The following is a 16,384-nucleotide window of genomic DNA, read 5'->3' on the forward strand; positions in this document are numbered from 1 at the left end:
ACATTAAAAAAAATTAAAGAAAATAAAAATAAAAATAAATAAACCCTTCCTCGGGCAGAAAAGCTTATGCACTGTGCACCCACCAATGTCAGGAACCACAAGTGCCTGTCAACAGGTGTGTGACTGCATCGGGGTATAGTCACACGGCAGACATGTAGGGAAGGGAGAGAAAAACTACCACCACCTGCAACAAGGCGGATGAATTTCACCCGCAGGTGGTGGTGAATGGTGCTTATAGCGTCAAGTGAAATAAGCCAGACACAAAAGAACACATGCTGTATGATTCCATTTACTTATTCCATTTATATATTTATTTATTTTTAATTTTTTTTAACGTTTATTTATTTTTGAGACAGAAAGAGACAGAGCATGAACCGGGGAGGAGCAGAGAGAGAGGGAGACACAGAATCGGAAGCAGGCTCCAGGCTCTGAGCGGTCAGCCCAGAGCCCGACGTGGGGCTCGAACTCACGGACCGCGAGATCGTGACCTGAGCCGAAGTCGGACACCCAACCGACTGAGCCACCCAGGTGCCCCTCCATTTATATATTTAAAAAAACAGGCAAAACTACTCTCTGTTGTTGGCAGTCAGGATGGCGGTTACCATGAGGGTGGTGGCTGGGAGGGCCCAAGGGGATTCTGGGAGGCTCCTCATGTTTTTTTTTGTTGTTGTTGTTGTTTTTAAGTTTACTTATTTATTTATTTTAAGAGAGAGAGAGAGAGAGAGCACAAGCGGGAGGAGGGGCAGAGGGAAGGAAAGACAAAAATCCCAAGCAGGCTCTGCACCATCGGCACAGAGCCCGATTTGGGGCTGGAACTCACAAACTGTTGGGATCATGGCCTAAGCCGAGGTCAAGAGTCAGACGCTTAACCAGCTGCGCCACCCAGGTGCCCTTCATGTTCTGGTTTTGATCTTGGTGTTGGCTCCTGGGTGTGTTCGTTTTGTGAAAATTCCCAGCATTGGACACTTACAGTTTGCATGCATTTCTGCATGCGTGATCCACTTCTGTATACAAAAACAAAAGCACCTCCTGTGCCTGCCCACCACACTGGAATAAAAGCCAGACTCCTTCTGTGGTCCGTAAGGCCCTGCTGGTCTCTCCGACCTGTCCTACCGTCCTCCTCCTCACCCACCGATCTCCCGCCTCTCAGGCCTTCTGGTGTTCCTGACACCTGCCAAACCATTTTCCACCTCAGGGATTCTTGCTTGCTGGTTCCTCTGCCTGGAAAGCTCTTTCCCTGCTCGTGCTCCCTCTATCCCCTCAACATCACCCTCAAGCAGTCACCTCTACAGAGAGGCCCTTCTGACTACCCCGCAGAGAAGCCTCCACCCACAGTCATTTCCTTCAAAACACCAGCCGTGATCTGCAATTATTTCATGGATTTGTTTACAGTTAATTTTCTGCCTCCCCCACTAGACTAACAGTCGCAAACACACGGCACAGTTACTATTTGCCAAGTGCTCTTCTAACATTGTATCAAGGCATTGAGTCCCCACCCCAACCCCATGGGGAGATGCTACTTCTAGGCCTACTTTACAGTTGAGGCAAGTGGGGCTCAGAGAGGTTATGAGGTTACATGTAACTTGCTCGTGGTCACACAGCTGAAAAGCAGCAAAGCTGGGGTTTGAACCCAGGGAACCTGGCCCCGGAGTCTCTGCTTTAACTCCACACTTTGACAATGTTGCCTATCTTCTTCCTTGTAACCTAGCTGGGATGGTGCCTGGCATACAGTAGGTACTCAATCAATGTTTGCTATGTGAATGGTAAATGAACGAATGAGAGAATGAAGGGTTAGTGGAAAGTGGGGGGGAGCGGCTTGGATCCCAGAGTGGGTGTTGAGGAGAGGAGGTGTGCAATGGTATTTGGAGTCCCAACAGCAAGCTAACCAGGGAACTGAGAGCAGTTGGAGGTTGTGATACAGTTGGAACTAACTGCAAGCCGTGGTCAAGGCCAAGGCCTCACCTGGGTCTGGGCTCAGGCACATCTCCTGCCGAAGTTGAGCCCACTTTCAGCTTCCCCTACAGACGCTGCAAGGCACAGAGGTCTGGGGCTTTGGTGCCCCCTCAACCCCACAGTCCACACTCTGAAGGCCCTGGCTCAGGAATCGTGGGTCTCCACCGTGGATGTCCTGGGTGTCACATTCGCTCCCATTCGGCCATTCTCGAGAGTCCCACAGCTCTTCGGACTCCCTCTCACCCCACCCCCAGAAGCCAGGACCACCCCAGAAGAAACTCCCAGTTCTACCTGTGAGTTCTGGAAAGTTCTCTGTGCTTGGTCTCAGTTATCCCATTCCCTTCCATAAACTGGGATCATCTGTCCCGATATCACCAACTGTTGTGAGGATTACATGGTGTAACAGCCAAGAAAATACTTTGCTTGAATCCCAGTTCGGTATGATTACTTCAAGAAAATATGGGGGCAGGTAACAGCGGCGGCTCCCATTGGCCGAGGGCTTGCTGTATGCCACTCATGCACCCCTTTACTGCCCCTCCAGCCTTGGGAGGCTCATCCCCGTCTTACGGATGAAGGCACTGAGCTCAGAGAAGGGAAACCACTTGCACATAATGGGAATTCACTCTTACATCTGCCTGACCTCAGAGCTCATGCCCAGGGGCATTAGGGCTGAGCCTGTCCAAAAATGAAAGAGTCGGACCCTCGGAGGTGACAGGTCTCAAGATGCAGGGCAAGGAGTGGCCAGCCAGGGCCTGGACAATGTAGAGACGTGCTGGGTTCCCTGCCAGAACCCCCAAACCGGCGGGCTGGATTCATGCCTCCCATTTTCTCATTCACTCTGTCACACTCTAAGGTTGATGGGGGAAACAGGCAGAGCGCAAGAGAGGAGTCATGCCATGAGTTAACGGTGGATGGGGGTTGTGGCACTCTGTCTCCAACCCCACCTCCAAAGCCCAGGCCCTGTAGGGTGCCCGGTGCCTCCCCCACCCCTTTCCCAGGCTACCCACCCCCGGTGCCCTCTTGGCCACACTCTGCTCCTTCCGTGGCGTCTCCTACCTCAACCTCATCTTTGCCTTGGTGGACGACAGTGCTGGCCTGAGGTGCGAAGGCGAGCTGGGGACACCATTAGGGGCCCCAAGTGCTTAGAGCTAGGGGGACCCGCTCAGCATTGGGCAGGCACCGAGGCTTCTTAACCCCTCGGCCCCAGTGGCCCCTGGGTCTGGGCAGGGTGTCGCCACAGACGGCAGCTGGGAGCCAGGACGGTGGGGGATGTGGAGATGTGCAGAGTAAGCAGCAGCAGAGGAGGGGCAGAGCTGGCGGCGGGGGCGGGGGGTGGGGCAGGGTGCTGAGCAGCAGGGGAAGATCAGGCCCTCACAGTCATGTTAGTGATTTTCAAACTTTATGCCCAGAACCCTTTCTTTAGGAAACAAATCAAAGGGATCTGTTCTCACTGAAGCCAGAGCTTCCTCTCCATCCTGGGGCTCTGGGAAGCATAGTCTGAGGTTCAATTCACTGAGGTCTATTTTGGGGGTGCCCAGGTTGTAGCTGAATAATGGCCCTCTGAAGATGACCATATTCTCATCCCCCAAACCGTGAATATTACCTCCCGTTGTAAAAGGGAAGTTGCGTGTGTGAGTAAGTTAAAGGTCTTGCGATGAGAGTATCCTGGGTTATCACCGTGAGCCCAGCGTGATCACAGGGGCCTTGACAGGAGCGAGGCAGGAGGGCCGGAGTCAGAGAATAGGCAAGCGACGAAAGGCCAAGTGATGCCGGGCCATGAGCCAAGGAAGGAGGACAGCTTCTAGAAACAGGAGAAAAGCAAGGAAATGGATTCTCCTCTCAAGCTTCCAGAAGGAACTAATCCTGCTGAGACGATCTTGATTCTAGCCCTGTAAGACCCATTTCAGATTCCTGACCTCGAGACTGCAGGAGAATAAATTTAAGCCTCGATTGTGCAGTAATTTTTTTTTTAATTTTTTTTTTCAACGTTTTTTATTTATTTTTGGGACAGAGAGAGACAGAGCATGAACGGGGGAGGGGCAGAGAGAGAGGGAGACACAGAATCGGAAACAGGCTCCAGGCTCTGAGCCATCAGCCCAGAGCCTGATGCGGGGCTCGAACTCACGGACCGCGAGATCGTGACCTGGCTGAAGTCGGACGCTTAACTGACTGCGCCACCCAGGCGCCCCAGTAATTTTTTATTTTGTGTGGCAAAAGGAAGCTAATGCACCCAGGCGGGTCTTGAGTAACCAGCTTCAGGAAGGCCAGAAGCAGGCATGGGGAATGAGGGGGTGGGGGTGCACTGCCTTCTGCAGAGACGTCTGGGAAGAGAGCTGGCTTGAGGGTGAATCAGTTCCCAAGCTTCTGGTGGCTCTAGTATTTCGCCATATTCTGGGATCATGTCGCTCAGCATAACAAGTGTGGCTTATGCCCTGGCCGGGGACTCCCTGTCTTCTCTATCTGCCGCTTTCCTGGACCCAGGAAAGGTAGGGCCAGCCAACGGGTCTCCTGAAAGGAGGCAGACAGGGCCCTGCCCCCGGGGCTTATACTCTAGTGAGGAAGATAAGAGGTAAACAAGCAAGGTAACAAGATACTTAACGGATTTTGATAACTTGACCAGTAAGCAGGGTGACGTGACAGAGAGTGGCTAGGTGGTCAAGGAAGGCTTCTGAGGAGGTGACATTTGAGCTAGACCTACAACGATAGGACTCTGGGGCAGTCCAGGCAGAGGAAACAGCGAGTGTCAAGGCCCTGGGGCAGCAGGGAGCCTTGTGCAATCAGAGGGCCTGGCAGGTTTAGGCAATGGCGATAAAAGTCCCCTCAGAAGGAGCAGGGACCACCATGATCTAATGTCAGTTTTCGTGACTTCTTCTCTGGCTACTCTGGGGAACAGGGATAGAGGGCAAGAGTTTGGAAGCTATTGCAGGATTCAGGCAGAGAAGGTGAGAACTTAGAACCGAGTTTTTGTTTATTTTTTAAATGTTTATTTATTTTTGAGAGAGAGGGGAGGGGCAGAGAGAGAGGGAGACAGAGGATCCGAAGGGGGCTCTGTGCTGACAGCACAGAGCCAGAGGCAGGGCTCAAACTCCTGCTCTGTGAGATCATGACCTGAGCCAAAGTCGGATGCTTAACTGGCTGAGCCGGAACCGACTTTTGTCAGGAAGAGGAGTGGACAGATTTAGGGTCTATCTTGGGGGCACAACAACCAGTTAAAAAGAGAAGGTGCTGTCATTCCTTCTACGCCATCCACGAGGCTCATAAAATAGAGTGTAGTTCCAGAACAAGCTTGCCTCGGGGAGATTCTGTGATGCCCCTTTTTGATAATATGTGCCAGTTAGAGACTCTATCTTCCACGTTTAAAGAAACACTAGTCTAGCATCTGAAATGGCTGAAAAGTTATTTACATTTTTCCAAAAGCCTCTCTAGAAAATGCCAAAGAAGTGCATAACGCCCAGCAAAAATCCTTTCCTCCCGTCTTCTCTTACCCATGCCTGCTGCTCCCCAAATCTCTCTCTACCTGGCTCCAGACTCTGCTGAGTGCTCTGTTTGGGGCTCTCGCACCGCCTGCCCTCACCCTGCCTCTTGGTGCAGATGATGTTTCTCTCCAGCCATGAGCTCCTCAGCTTCCCAGTGAAATCCAGCCAGGCCTCCCCTGCTTTCTCCAGCCCCCCTCCTCCCCGTCCTTGCACAGTTTTTTCCGCTCACGTACAGGGAGGAACTTATAAAGATCCAAACGCGAAGGGATTCCAGTAGTGAAAGCCACAACAGCTGGGATCTGTCAGGCCTGTTTCAAACCCTCTTCATATTTTCACGATCTCATTTAATCCCACCAGGTTGATGCTATAATTAACTCTTTTTGCTGACAGAGAATCCAGGTCCAGTAAAGCTGAAATCACGGTCCATGTAGAGCCCCCGTACCAGGCCCCAGATCCTGGATGCTGTCTCTTTCCAAGAAGCCCCTTAACTTCCCTTTGTTCCTAGTTGGGGATCCCATCGTACCCGAGGGCACCCACCCTGCCTGATCCTGCACGCCTCCCTCATCCTCGTCAGGGTAAGGATGTGTCTCCAGCACAGCTCCTTGGAGAATTCCCCACTTGGGTGCAGAGAGCATGAGGCCAAGGGGCTGGGACCCAGGTTGGGGAGGGCCTGGAGATGTGTGTTTGGGGGCAGGGACTCGTTCTCCCCAGCTCCACTGTTGTAACACTCCGCTCGGGGGACGATGAGTCTCTGCACCCACAGGACACCCAGGCTGCCTCATTCATGCGTAGTTCAGAGCCTCTTGGTTGAGGGGGCTGCCACTGACGTCAGGGCAGAGGAAATTCAAGTGGAAGTGTGGCTCTGGATGTAAGGCGAGGTGGGGGGCCCTTTCCAGCCACCCAGGATGTGCCCACAGAGACCTGTCTGCCAGCCACTCTCCCCTGCTGGGTATCTGTCTGTCCGTCTGCCTCTGTGGCTTGGAGGCCCAAGTTTGCTGTGACTCTTCCCACCTCCCTCTCGAGGCCCACGTTCACCGGCTGGGACTGTCCTTGCATTACTCCTGCCCCTGTTTTAGGCATTCCCAGCTGCCAGGAAACACCACTGTAGGAGGTGTTCCCAGATGCCTGCGGAGGGCAAGACAGGATGCTTAGGCCCATCTGTGTCCTCAGACGCCCATGACAAACCTTGTTGCTGCCTCCATTTGAATGAAAACAGCTGTGTGACCAGCCCAGCACCCACCCCTTTCCTTCCCCTCAGCCTTTATTCCCCAGCCTGGGTCTCACCCACAAGGCTCCAGGTTCCCACCAGGTCCCAGGTGCCAGGGACATGCCTCGCTCACAGCCCGGACTTGGTGCCCAGGCAGAAGGCAGGCTGGCAGGGGGCCCTTCTCTAGCCATCTCCAGAGAAGCTGGTGCTGGGGAGGTAGGGAAGCTAGCCCGTGGTGTCTGTGGCCCCCCATTCCATCCACTCACCCCCCCAACCTCCCAGGTGCCTGCTCTGGGCACACTGTTTGGATTCCCAGTCACTGAGTTCATCAATAATGTTCTCCCAACAAGCACTGTCTATGGGGATGCAGAGGCGAAGGAGATACTGTTCCTGATCCCTGAATGCTCCTAGGCTGGTGGGATAGTGTAGCTGCATGAACTGTGCAACACCCCCCCCCCCGCCCCCCAAAGATATGTCCGAGTCCTAACCCCCAGCACCTGTGAATGTAACCTTTTTTAGGAATCAGGTCTTTGCTGAGATAATTTAGGATCTCAAGGTGAGATTGCCTTGGATATAGAGTGAGCCCTAAATCCGATGGCTGGGGGCCTCTTAAGGGAAGACCACAGACACAGAGACACAGAGAGAAGGCCGTGTGAAGACGAGGCAGAGGGCGGATGTAGAAAGCCCAAGCAAAAAAAAGGGTTGCTGGTCACGACCAGAAGCAGGGAGAGAGGCTTGGAAGAGAGCCTCCAGAGGGAACCGAACCAGCCCTAACAACACGTCGATTTCAGACTTCTGGCCTCCAGAACTGTGAGAGGATAGACTTCTGTTGTTTTAAGCTGCCAAGCTTGTGGTCATTTGTTATAGCAGCCCCTAATACAGATGGCACGAACCCCAACCTGTGCCAGAGCACCGAGCAGAGTGCCACGGGAGTCTGGGGGCGGAAAGGCCCAGAGAAAGCTTCTCAGCCAAGGCCACACTTGACATGGGCCTGCAACCACGCAGGGAAGAGAAGGGTCGGGAGGACCTCATACTTGAGGGTCCAAGGCAGGACCATCTGGTGTGCTCAGCGTCCAGCTAAATGGCTGATGGGGCCTCGGCCCAGGGAGGGAGGTTGTGGGCCAGGAGCCCAGGGGGAGTGAAAGGGATGAACCCAAGGCCTGAAGGCCTTGAATGGCAGGGTTGGGGCAAAGAAGAGAGAGGTAAGAATCTTGGCTGAAAACCAGAAAGGTCTGGATGGCTCTCTCAGCTCCGGAAGGGCTGTAGGGGGAGAAGGGAGGTGTGATCCAACTGGGCCTTGAACACCACCTGTCAGAAGAAGCTTTGGGAAGCAGATGTCAGCTCAGCAGAAACAAGAACTTGCTCACGGTCAGAGTCTCCCAAAGCGAAAGCATCCCCAAGAGGCACCAAGCTCCCACCAAAGGAGAACATAAATAAGAGACCTCAGCACTGGATGTGGTTTGTTACAGGTGATCCGTAAGGGCCTCTTTCCGTCCCGAGACGCTATACTTTGCCTGGCTGGGCCTCTCTCCCCGGCAGCCAGCCTTGGGTCTCTCCCTACCCCACCCAGTGACTTGATTACCCTGACCTACTCTGGCTCAAGCCACCCACACCCCCTTTCCTGCCAGACTCTGGAGCCTGTCACCTGGGAGACATAGATCTCATCCCCTGAGGCCCAGAACTCAAGAATAACAAGTAGATTCTTGCTGCCACTTCCCAAAAGAAAGGCTGACTCTCCTGGACCTCAAAGCCCCAACTTCTGTCCCAAGGGTCCCTTCTCCTTGGGGAACAAGCACTTCAGCCCCCTTTTAGCATGTGCCTACGTCACGCTAAGAAGCTGCCATCTGCTAACCTTCTCCACAACCTTCAGAGGCAGCACGTATGGTTCAGAGCACCAGAGTCACTATGTGACCGTGGATTGAGTTTCTTGACCTTTCCTATGCCTCAGTTTCCTCAAACTGCCAAACAACCATAACTGCCTCCTTAGACAAGTTAGAATCTGGAGTGTGGCTCTTGTAAGTGATGGCTCTTCTTATCATTTTTGTGGCCAATGGTGCTGATTTCAAGGCTCTTTTGCCCCATTCCCCTGCTGGCATTTTAAGTGCCTACATTTTCAGATGAAGGCTGGTCTGAGGGCCCATGAATGAGACAGACCCTACCCTCTTGAAGTTCACAGTCTGATAGAGGAGGCTAACTTGTAACCAAGAAGGTACAAGACAATGTGATAAGGGAGTACAGAGCATGGTGGGAATGTAAAGGAGTGTGGCTCACCCAATCTGAGGGGGAAGGGGTTCCCAGAGGGCTTCCTGGAGGAGGTGACCTTTAAGCTAAGACCTGAAAGATGACCAGGCATTGGCTAGGCAAAGCGGGTGGGAGAAGGCATGCCAAACAGAGGAAACTGGGCTGAAAAGAAGGAAGCACAGTTTGCTGGGCTGTAAGCTCCATGAAAGCAGGGAGGGGGTCTGATCTGATCAACCTTGCATGTTCAGCACCTGGAATGTGCCCAGTAAATATGTGTTGAGGGAATGAAATTCAATTGGGGAGGGGAAAGGAGCAAGATGGGGCTGTGGAGGTCGAGAGGGGCCACGTCGGGCCTTGTGGGCTCCAGTAATGTGGACTTTAGCTCAAAGGCTTAAATGCACATTGCAAGGAATCTTTTTGCTGGGATGAGAGGGGTAAGTGGCTGCGGGGCAGATCTGGAATTTCCTGCCACCCAGCACTAGCACCTGGCTTCAGCTCCAAGGCTCCAGCCTACTGGCCCATCCAGTCCTGGGGCCTCCTTCCCTGGACCTGGGCTTCCCCTTGCCTTCTCCTGCCCTTGACCCCTGGCTTGCACTCTTCCAGGTCCCTCACCTTTCCCTTGATCATGGACGGCCCCAGACTCCGAGTCTCTGTCTTTACTAGTAGTCCAGCTGCTGAGGCAACTGGCGGCTGGGTCTCCCTCTGCCTTTTGCAGTTGGTTTCTTGCCACTAGGGACCCTACCTAAGAACCTCACTTTCCCCACCTGTACAATGGGCACTCCTCATCTTTGCCATCTCACAGGCTTGCTGTGAGGAGCCATGAGATGAGGGGGCAGCCCCCAAGAAGTGTGGGGCACGAGGTCAGGCCGGTCCTGCAGGCCCAGGCTCCCTCCATCTCCAGGCCCTGCTGGAGGAGGAAAAGTTTCATGAGAAGACAGTCAAGGCACATTTCTTAAGCACCTGCTATGTGCCTGGGCCAGACTGGGAGACAAGTCCCTTACACCTAATGAGAATGTTGATTTCACAGGAGGTTTGTCACCAAGGGTGGGATTGTGACAGGGGACACTGTGAGGTTCAGAGCATGAGGCTCCCAGAGGGCCGAGGGGTTGGGGGAACTTCTGTGGGAAGCTCTTCAAAGACAGCCCAGTGCCTCCAACGCAGTTTGAGAGGGCCTACAACACCTGATACCTGGGGGAAATTATTGCCCTCAAATGAAGAAAAGCAAAGCAAAGTTAATATTTGATCGTGCACAAATATTTTGTCAACTAGTAAACTGCACCTCAACGTAGCGTGGTAAAGAATCCTATTTACTGTGACATGAGGACACAGTTGGCATGATGGGTTGTGAGATGCTGCCTTTAGGAGAAGGAGAACCTGAGGCTTTAGCAAAGTCTTAAGTGACCTTGGCCCCCAAGTCCTTTCCCTACTTCATCAGGCCTGGGGTTCCCTGTAAAACAGGACAGAAGAATTACAGGAATGCACCTCCCAAACCCTCCCCAGACCCTGAGCCATAGCTGAGGCTATCTTCCCCCAGAATGCCCAGAGAGGGGCGTCAGGGCCTCGTAGGCAAGAGCAGGATGCGAGGCAGTCACAGAAAGCATTTAGAGGTGGTGGCAGGTGTCACCGGCAGGGTGCTGGGCAAGCAGCTAACACAGAGCCAGAACAGTCCTGGTAAGACAAAGGGCATAAGCCCAGGAAGGAGTCTAGGGGACCTAGGGTTCAGGGGGGCTGGCACCGCCCACCTCCTGCTACATCACAATGCCTACTGTCTAGACTGTGACTCCTCCCTTGGCTCTAACCTGTCCTATCCACCCCTTAGGACCCAGCAGGACAAAGGTGGAGCCTGGACTTGGGCAAGGTGACTAGCTCAGAAATCATGCCACCCCTCCCCCTCGATGGAGCCTGGGATAGAGTTGGCCTGGAGGCTTCCAAGGGGGAGAAATGAATGAGTGAAGATTCTTCTTCTGGGTAATTCTTTTTTTTTTTTTTATTTTTTTTTTAACATTTATTTATTTTTGAGACAGAGAGAGACAGAGCATGAACAGGGGAGGAGGAGAGAGAGAGGGAGACACAGAATCTGAAGCAGGCTCCAGGCTCTGAGCAGTCAGCACAGAGCCCGACGCGGGGCTCGAACTCACAGACCGCGAGATCATGACCTGAGCCGAAGTTGGACGCTTAACCGACTGAGCCACCCAGGCACCCCTTCTGGGTAATTCTTAAGACTGCTCTTTCTTTTTCTAGCCTGGGAGGTGGCAAAATATTTTCTCTTAATGTCTTGGGAAGCCAGAAATCAGGTCAGATATTTTTGTAGTATTTTCTCACTTGTGCCTTCAGTTTCTTGTCTAGCCCTCCCTGTCCCTCGGGCCATACATTTTAAACTTCAGTCATAATGCCTTGGTAACTATTCCCCAAATGCACCAAATCTTTCTTGCCTCCAGGTTTTTGCTCAATGCAATTCCTTTGGCCTGGAATGCCTTTTACCTGTTTCTCTCCATATAAAACTCCTCTTCATCCTTCAAAACCCTCTCCTGCAATGCCTTTCATAACTGTTCCACCAGGTCAGAGATATGGCAACAACCTAAGTACCTGTCTGACGAATGGATAAAGAAGATGTAGAAGACAGGTACAATGGAATATTATTCAGCCATGAGGAAGAAGGAAATTTTGCCATTTGTGACAACACGGATGAAACTTGAGGACACTATGCTAAGTGATATGTCAGAGAAAGACAAATACCATATGATCTCACTTACGCATGGAATTAAAATAGCCAGACTGGGTGCCTGAGTGGCTCAGTCGGTTAAGCCTCTGACTCTTGATTTTGGCTCAAGTCATGATCCCACGATTCATGGGATTGAGCCCCGTGTGGGGCTCTGTGCTGACAGCATGGAGCCTGCTTGGGATTCTCTCTCTCCTTCTCTCTCTGTCCCCCTCACAAATAAACAAACAGACAAATAAGCAAATATTTAAATCAGCTTGTAAAAAAAAAAATTAGCCAGACTCAGAGATGCAGAGAGTAGAGTCGTGCTTACCAGGGTGGGGGAATGGAGAGTGGGGAGATAGATGTTGGTCAAAGGGTATAAATTTCCAGTTATGGATGAATAACTTCTGGGGACCTAATGTACAGCATGGTGATTACAGTCAATAATACTGTATTATATACTTGGAAAGTTGCCATGAGAGAAAAATCTTAAATGTTCTCACTCCAAAAAAGAAAGAGTAAGCATGTGATGTGATAGACGTATTAGTTAGCGCGATGGATCATTTTTCAATACTTAAGTATATTAAATCAATGCGTTGTATACCTTAAATGTACACAATGTTCTATGTCGATCGTATCTCCATAAATCTGGAAAAAAGGAGTTATTTTTAAAGAAAGAGTGGTTTCTGACAAATTATAAATGAGATCTGATGAAGGAATTCATGTATTTGACGCTCCTACAATTTGTACTTAACTGTGGTTTTTGCTTTTACCTAGTAAGAGAATAAATGAAATGATTTTCCACTAAAATATATATATATATATAATTATACTATATATATATATATATATATAATTATACACACACACACACACACACACACACACACACACACGGAAGACAGAAATGTGACCAAGGATGGGGCACTTGGGTGGTGCCCAGTTGGTTGAGTGTCTGACTTCAGCTCAGGTCATGATCTCATGGTTTATGGGTTTGGGTCCAGAGTCGGGCTTTGCGCCGACAGCCAGAGCCTGCTTTGGATTCTCTGTCTCCCTCTCTCTTTGCCCCTCCCTCGCTAGAGCTCTCTCTCTTCTCTCTATCCCTCTCTCAAAAATAAATAAACATTGAAAAAAAAGTGACCAAAAGCAAACACTAGCAGGTAGCAGAGGGGGTATTTGAACAAACGACTAAGGAGTAGTAGCGGTCGTAATAGCAGTAATAAGAAGGGAAAATAGGAGGAGGAATGAGCTGATGAATGAACAGATGACAATGACTAAAAGGACAGACAGGAGAAAATCAAATGAAGAGATGCTTCTTCAGTATCGGAAAGGAAGTGTTCTCCCTCCGAAATGAAGAGAAACCCTGTGATCCAAATCCAGTCTTTTAATAAATACACTCTTTCTTCTCCCACTTCCTCTTATTGCCTCTCACCCGGGAACTGAGAACTCTCTGTGTAAAAATAGCAAACCTGAAGGAGTGTGAAGGAAGCTCTCCACAGAGCACCCACCAGGAACCCCACTCTCACACCATGTCACCTACTTCCTATTTCCTGCTCATCCTTGGAAACCCAGCTCACGCCCCCTTCTCTGGAAAGCCTTTTCCAACCTCCCCCCACCGCCCCCAAGTAACAGAAACCCGCTCAGGCCAGCTGAAGCAGAAGGGGGGGGTGTCTCAAAAAAGATCCAGCGTCTCAAGATGCCCCGGCAATGCAGCCAGATGTCCATAAAGGACAAGGAGCAGGGACAGAGAGGCCATCACGGACCCCAGTGGCTTCCCTCTGCGGCCCTGCTCCCTTCTTCCTTCTCTGCAGCCCCTTCATGGGGGAGAAGGGCCACCCAAAGCCCCCCCAGTTAACATCATTTAGAATCCCAACCTGTGCTACCTTCTCTGGAGAGAACTCTGGTTGGCTGGTGTGGATCAGGTGATCGGCCTTGCCCCAACCCGGTGTGGCCAGTTGTGCTGTCTCATGGTCCACACCTGGCTTGGACGGCCTGCTGTTGAGGGGAGGGGTAAAGGGATGTTGACGTTGCCCAAAAGGTGCCCCCTGCCTCCTGCTTGCTCATCTCTCACCCTCACTCTCCTTGCAGAATTAATCTCTGCCTGTGCTAACTGCACATTCTTTGTTTTTTTTTTTTAATTTTTTTTTTATGTTCATTTTTGAGAGAGCATGAGCGGGGGAGGGGCAGAGAGAGAAATGGAGACACAGAATCCAAAGCTGGCTCCAGGCTCTGAGGTGTCAGCACAGAACCTGATGTGGGGCTCGAACTCATAAGCTGTGAGATCATGACCTGAGCCGAAGTCAGATGCTCAACCAGCTGAGCCACCCAGGCGCCCCATGTACTAACTGCGCTTTCTGGGCAACGTTATTTAAATTCTGATTGCGTTCTTCTGCTTGCTGTCTGAATTGGCCATCTTCGCGCACTAGGCCGTAGGAGGACTCCGGCATGCAGTACAGACAGACCCCTGACCCCTGTATTAGTTCAAGGTCTCCATCCTAACCTGTCTTCTGAGCTGTCTTCATGGATGTATACAGCCTGTGCACGGTTTAATCCTCTGCTGTTACAGTCTTGAAATTCACAATAATTTTGGGAAAAGAGTCCGCATTTGGGTCTTGCACGAAGCCCAGCAAAGTATGTAGCTGCTCCTTCTCTCCTTGCCTCACCTTGACGTCCTCTTTCCAACCCGGCTGTCTTAGTCTGCTGGGGCTGCCGTAACAAAATACCAGAGACTGAGTGGCTTACGCAGCAGCAATTGTTTCTGCATAGTTATGGAGGTCGGAAGTCCAAGATCAAGGTGCTGGCAAAGTCTGTTTCCAGTGACACCTCTCTTCCTGGCTTGTAGAGGGCCACCTAATGCTTTTCCTCATATGGTCTTTTTCCTCTGGGTCCCCATGGAAAAAGAGAGTGCTCTCTAGTGTCTTTTCTCCTCCTTCTCCGTCTTTGTCTGAGACAGAGAGAGAGAGAGAGAGAGAGAGAAGAGGCAGAGAGAGGGGGAGACAGAGGAACCCAAACAGGCTCAGCACTGTCAGTGCAGAGACCTACTCAGGGCTCAAACTCACAAACGGTGAGAACATGACCTGAGCTGAAATCAAGAGGCTGACGCTTAACTGACTGAACCACCCAGGCGCCCCTTTTTCTCTTCTTATAAGGAAACCAGTCCTATCTGATTAGGGCCCCACCCTTACGACTTCATCTAACCTTAATTACTTCCCCAACTGCCCAGTCTCCAAGTACAGGCATACTGGGGGCTTAAGGCTTCAACACATGAATTTGGAGAGGGCACAATCCAGTCCACATCACCAACCTTCTCAGTTCCTGGCCCCTGTGCTTGCACCTCGTGCACAGACTCACGCCTGCCCTTTGGATCTGCCTGGTGGCACCGTCTCTTGGGGTTGACGTCTGGTTTCCCTTCTCGATGGTGGCCCATCTGGCCTTGGATTCCTCACCCCGTGAAGCATCCTGTTCAAACCAGTCTACCCTTGCCCTTGTCTGGCACAGCCCTCCAGGGTAACGAGCACTCACACCCTTCAGGGACGCTGTGGGCTGCCTGGACGGTGTTTTCCACTCCTGTCAAACTCATCTGCAATCTTCGGGACTCGCCACGACCCCTCCTAATCCTGCGTGCCGTTTCTGCCCACCCCTCACTGCCCCGTGGCTGGCCTCAGAGTTCCCTCCTGTGCGTCTTCCACCAAACCGTGCCGTAGAGGCCCTTTTAGGCAACAGGCTTGAGCAGTGGAAACTTGAGCAAAGGCAAAAGGGCCGAGAGTGACCACCGAGCTGCCTGCAAACAGGCTCATTGAGCCAGGGGCCCTAACAGACCAGCGGGGCTACTTACAACCGGTCACAGGTACCAAACACACGCCCACACTCCCTCACTCTGGCCCATAGCTGTGGCCCCGCACCACCGCCTGTGCAATCTCTCCTTTGCTGTCCCCCTCGCTGCTCACTGCAGGGTATTCAATAAACTCCTGTCCCTTTTGTTCTGCCTTAGGTGAGTTCTTTCAGTGTCTGTGCCACCCGCCCCCACTTAATCAGTAAGCTCCACACCTAACACAGCGGCCAATATTGTGCCTGTTGGACCCACTGTTCCCTTTATGAAGACAGGGGCTCTTGTCACCGTCTCTGACGCCTCACAGAGGGGGTTAGCACAGCGTGGGCACAGTACACGGTAAGGGGGGAGCTTAGGTTTGTTGCCTTTGATCCCCTTCTCCCTAGTCCCTTTCTGATTGTACCCAAGTGTGCAGTGGGGACTGTCTGCGGGGACAGAGAGGGAGTTGGCCACTTCTAGGCCAAATGGGTGAAGAATCTTTTGGGTTCTTAATCATTTGGCTTAAAAACCTAAAGCCACCGCCCTGCTTCCGGTAAACTCGAGCCCTGCTTCAGGTGAGCCCCGCTTCTCTCTCTCTCCCTCTCTCTCTCCTTCTGCTCCTAATGGGATTCTCTCTCTCTTCCTCTCTCTGCCCTTGCTCACTTGAGCCTTCTCTCTGTCTCTCTCTCTCTCAAAAAGATAATAATAAAATAAAATAATTAAAAAAATAAAAAAACTAGAGCCACCAAAGGCCCCAGAGGACCTCATGGCCTTTGGTCCTTTTTGCTTTTTTTATTTGCAGTCATGATAATCTTTAAGAAATACATTAATTAATTTTATTTATTTATTTATTTATTTATTTATTTATTTATTATTTTTAATGTTTATTTATTTTCAAGAGAGAGAGAGAAAGCAAGCAAGCAGGGGAGGGGAAGAGAGAGAGGGAGACACAGAATCCGAAGCAGGCTCCAGGCTCTGAGCTGTCAGCACAGGGCATC

At 51.4% G+C, this 16,384-nt stretch overlaps 1 long non-coding RNA gene and 1 pseudogene across 2 annotated transcripts in view; one reads left to right on the forward strand and one right to left on the reverse strand.

Moving 5' to 3' along the window:
* Positions 1 to 10,691: 10,691 nt before the first annotated feature.
* LOC132662065 (small ribosomal subunit protein eS25 pseudogene) overlaps positions 10,692 to 16,384 on the forward strand; it is an 82,925-nt pseudogene continuing 77,232 nt past the window's right edge. The window contains exon 1 of the transcript XR_009602500.2: positions 10,692 to 10,845. The product of XR_009602500.2 is annotated as a small ribosomal subunit protein eS25 pseudogene (transcript). The remainder of the gene's footprint in view (positions 10,846 to 16,384) is intronic.
* On the reverse strand, positions 14,106 to 15,258 carry LOC132662066 (uncharacterized). The gene is made up of 2 exons (XR_009602501.1): positions 14,883 to 15,258; positions 14,106 to 14,284 (listed from the first exon to the last, which is right to left on the reverse strand). It is a non-coding gene; the product is annotated as an uncharacterized LOC132662066 (long non-coding RNA).

Source organism: Panthera onca, chromosome D1 (assembly GCF_046562875.1).
Source record: "Panthera onca isolate mPanOnc1 chromosome D1, mPanOnc1 haplotype 2, whole genome shotgun sequence".
Lineage (NCBI taxonomy): Eukaryota > Metazoa > Chordata > Mammalia > Carnivora > Felidae > Panthera > Panthera onca.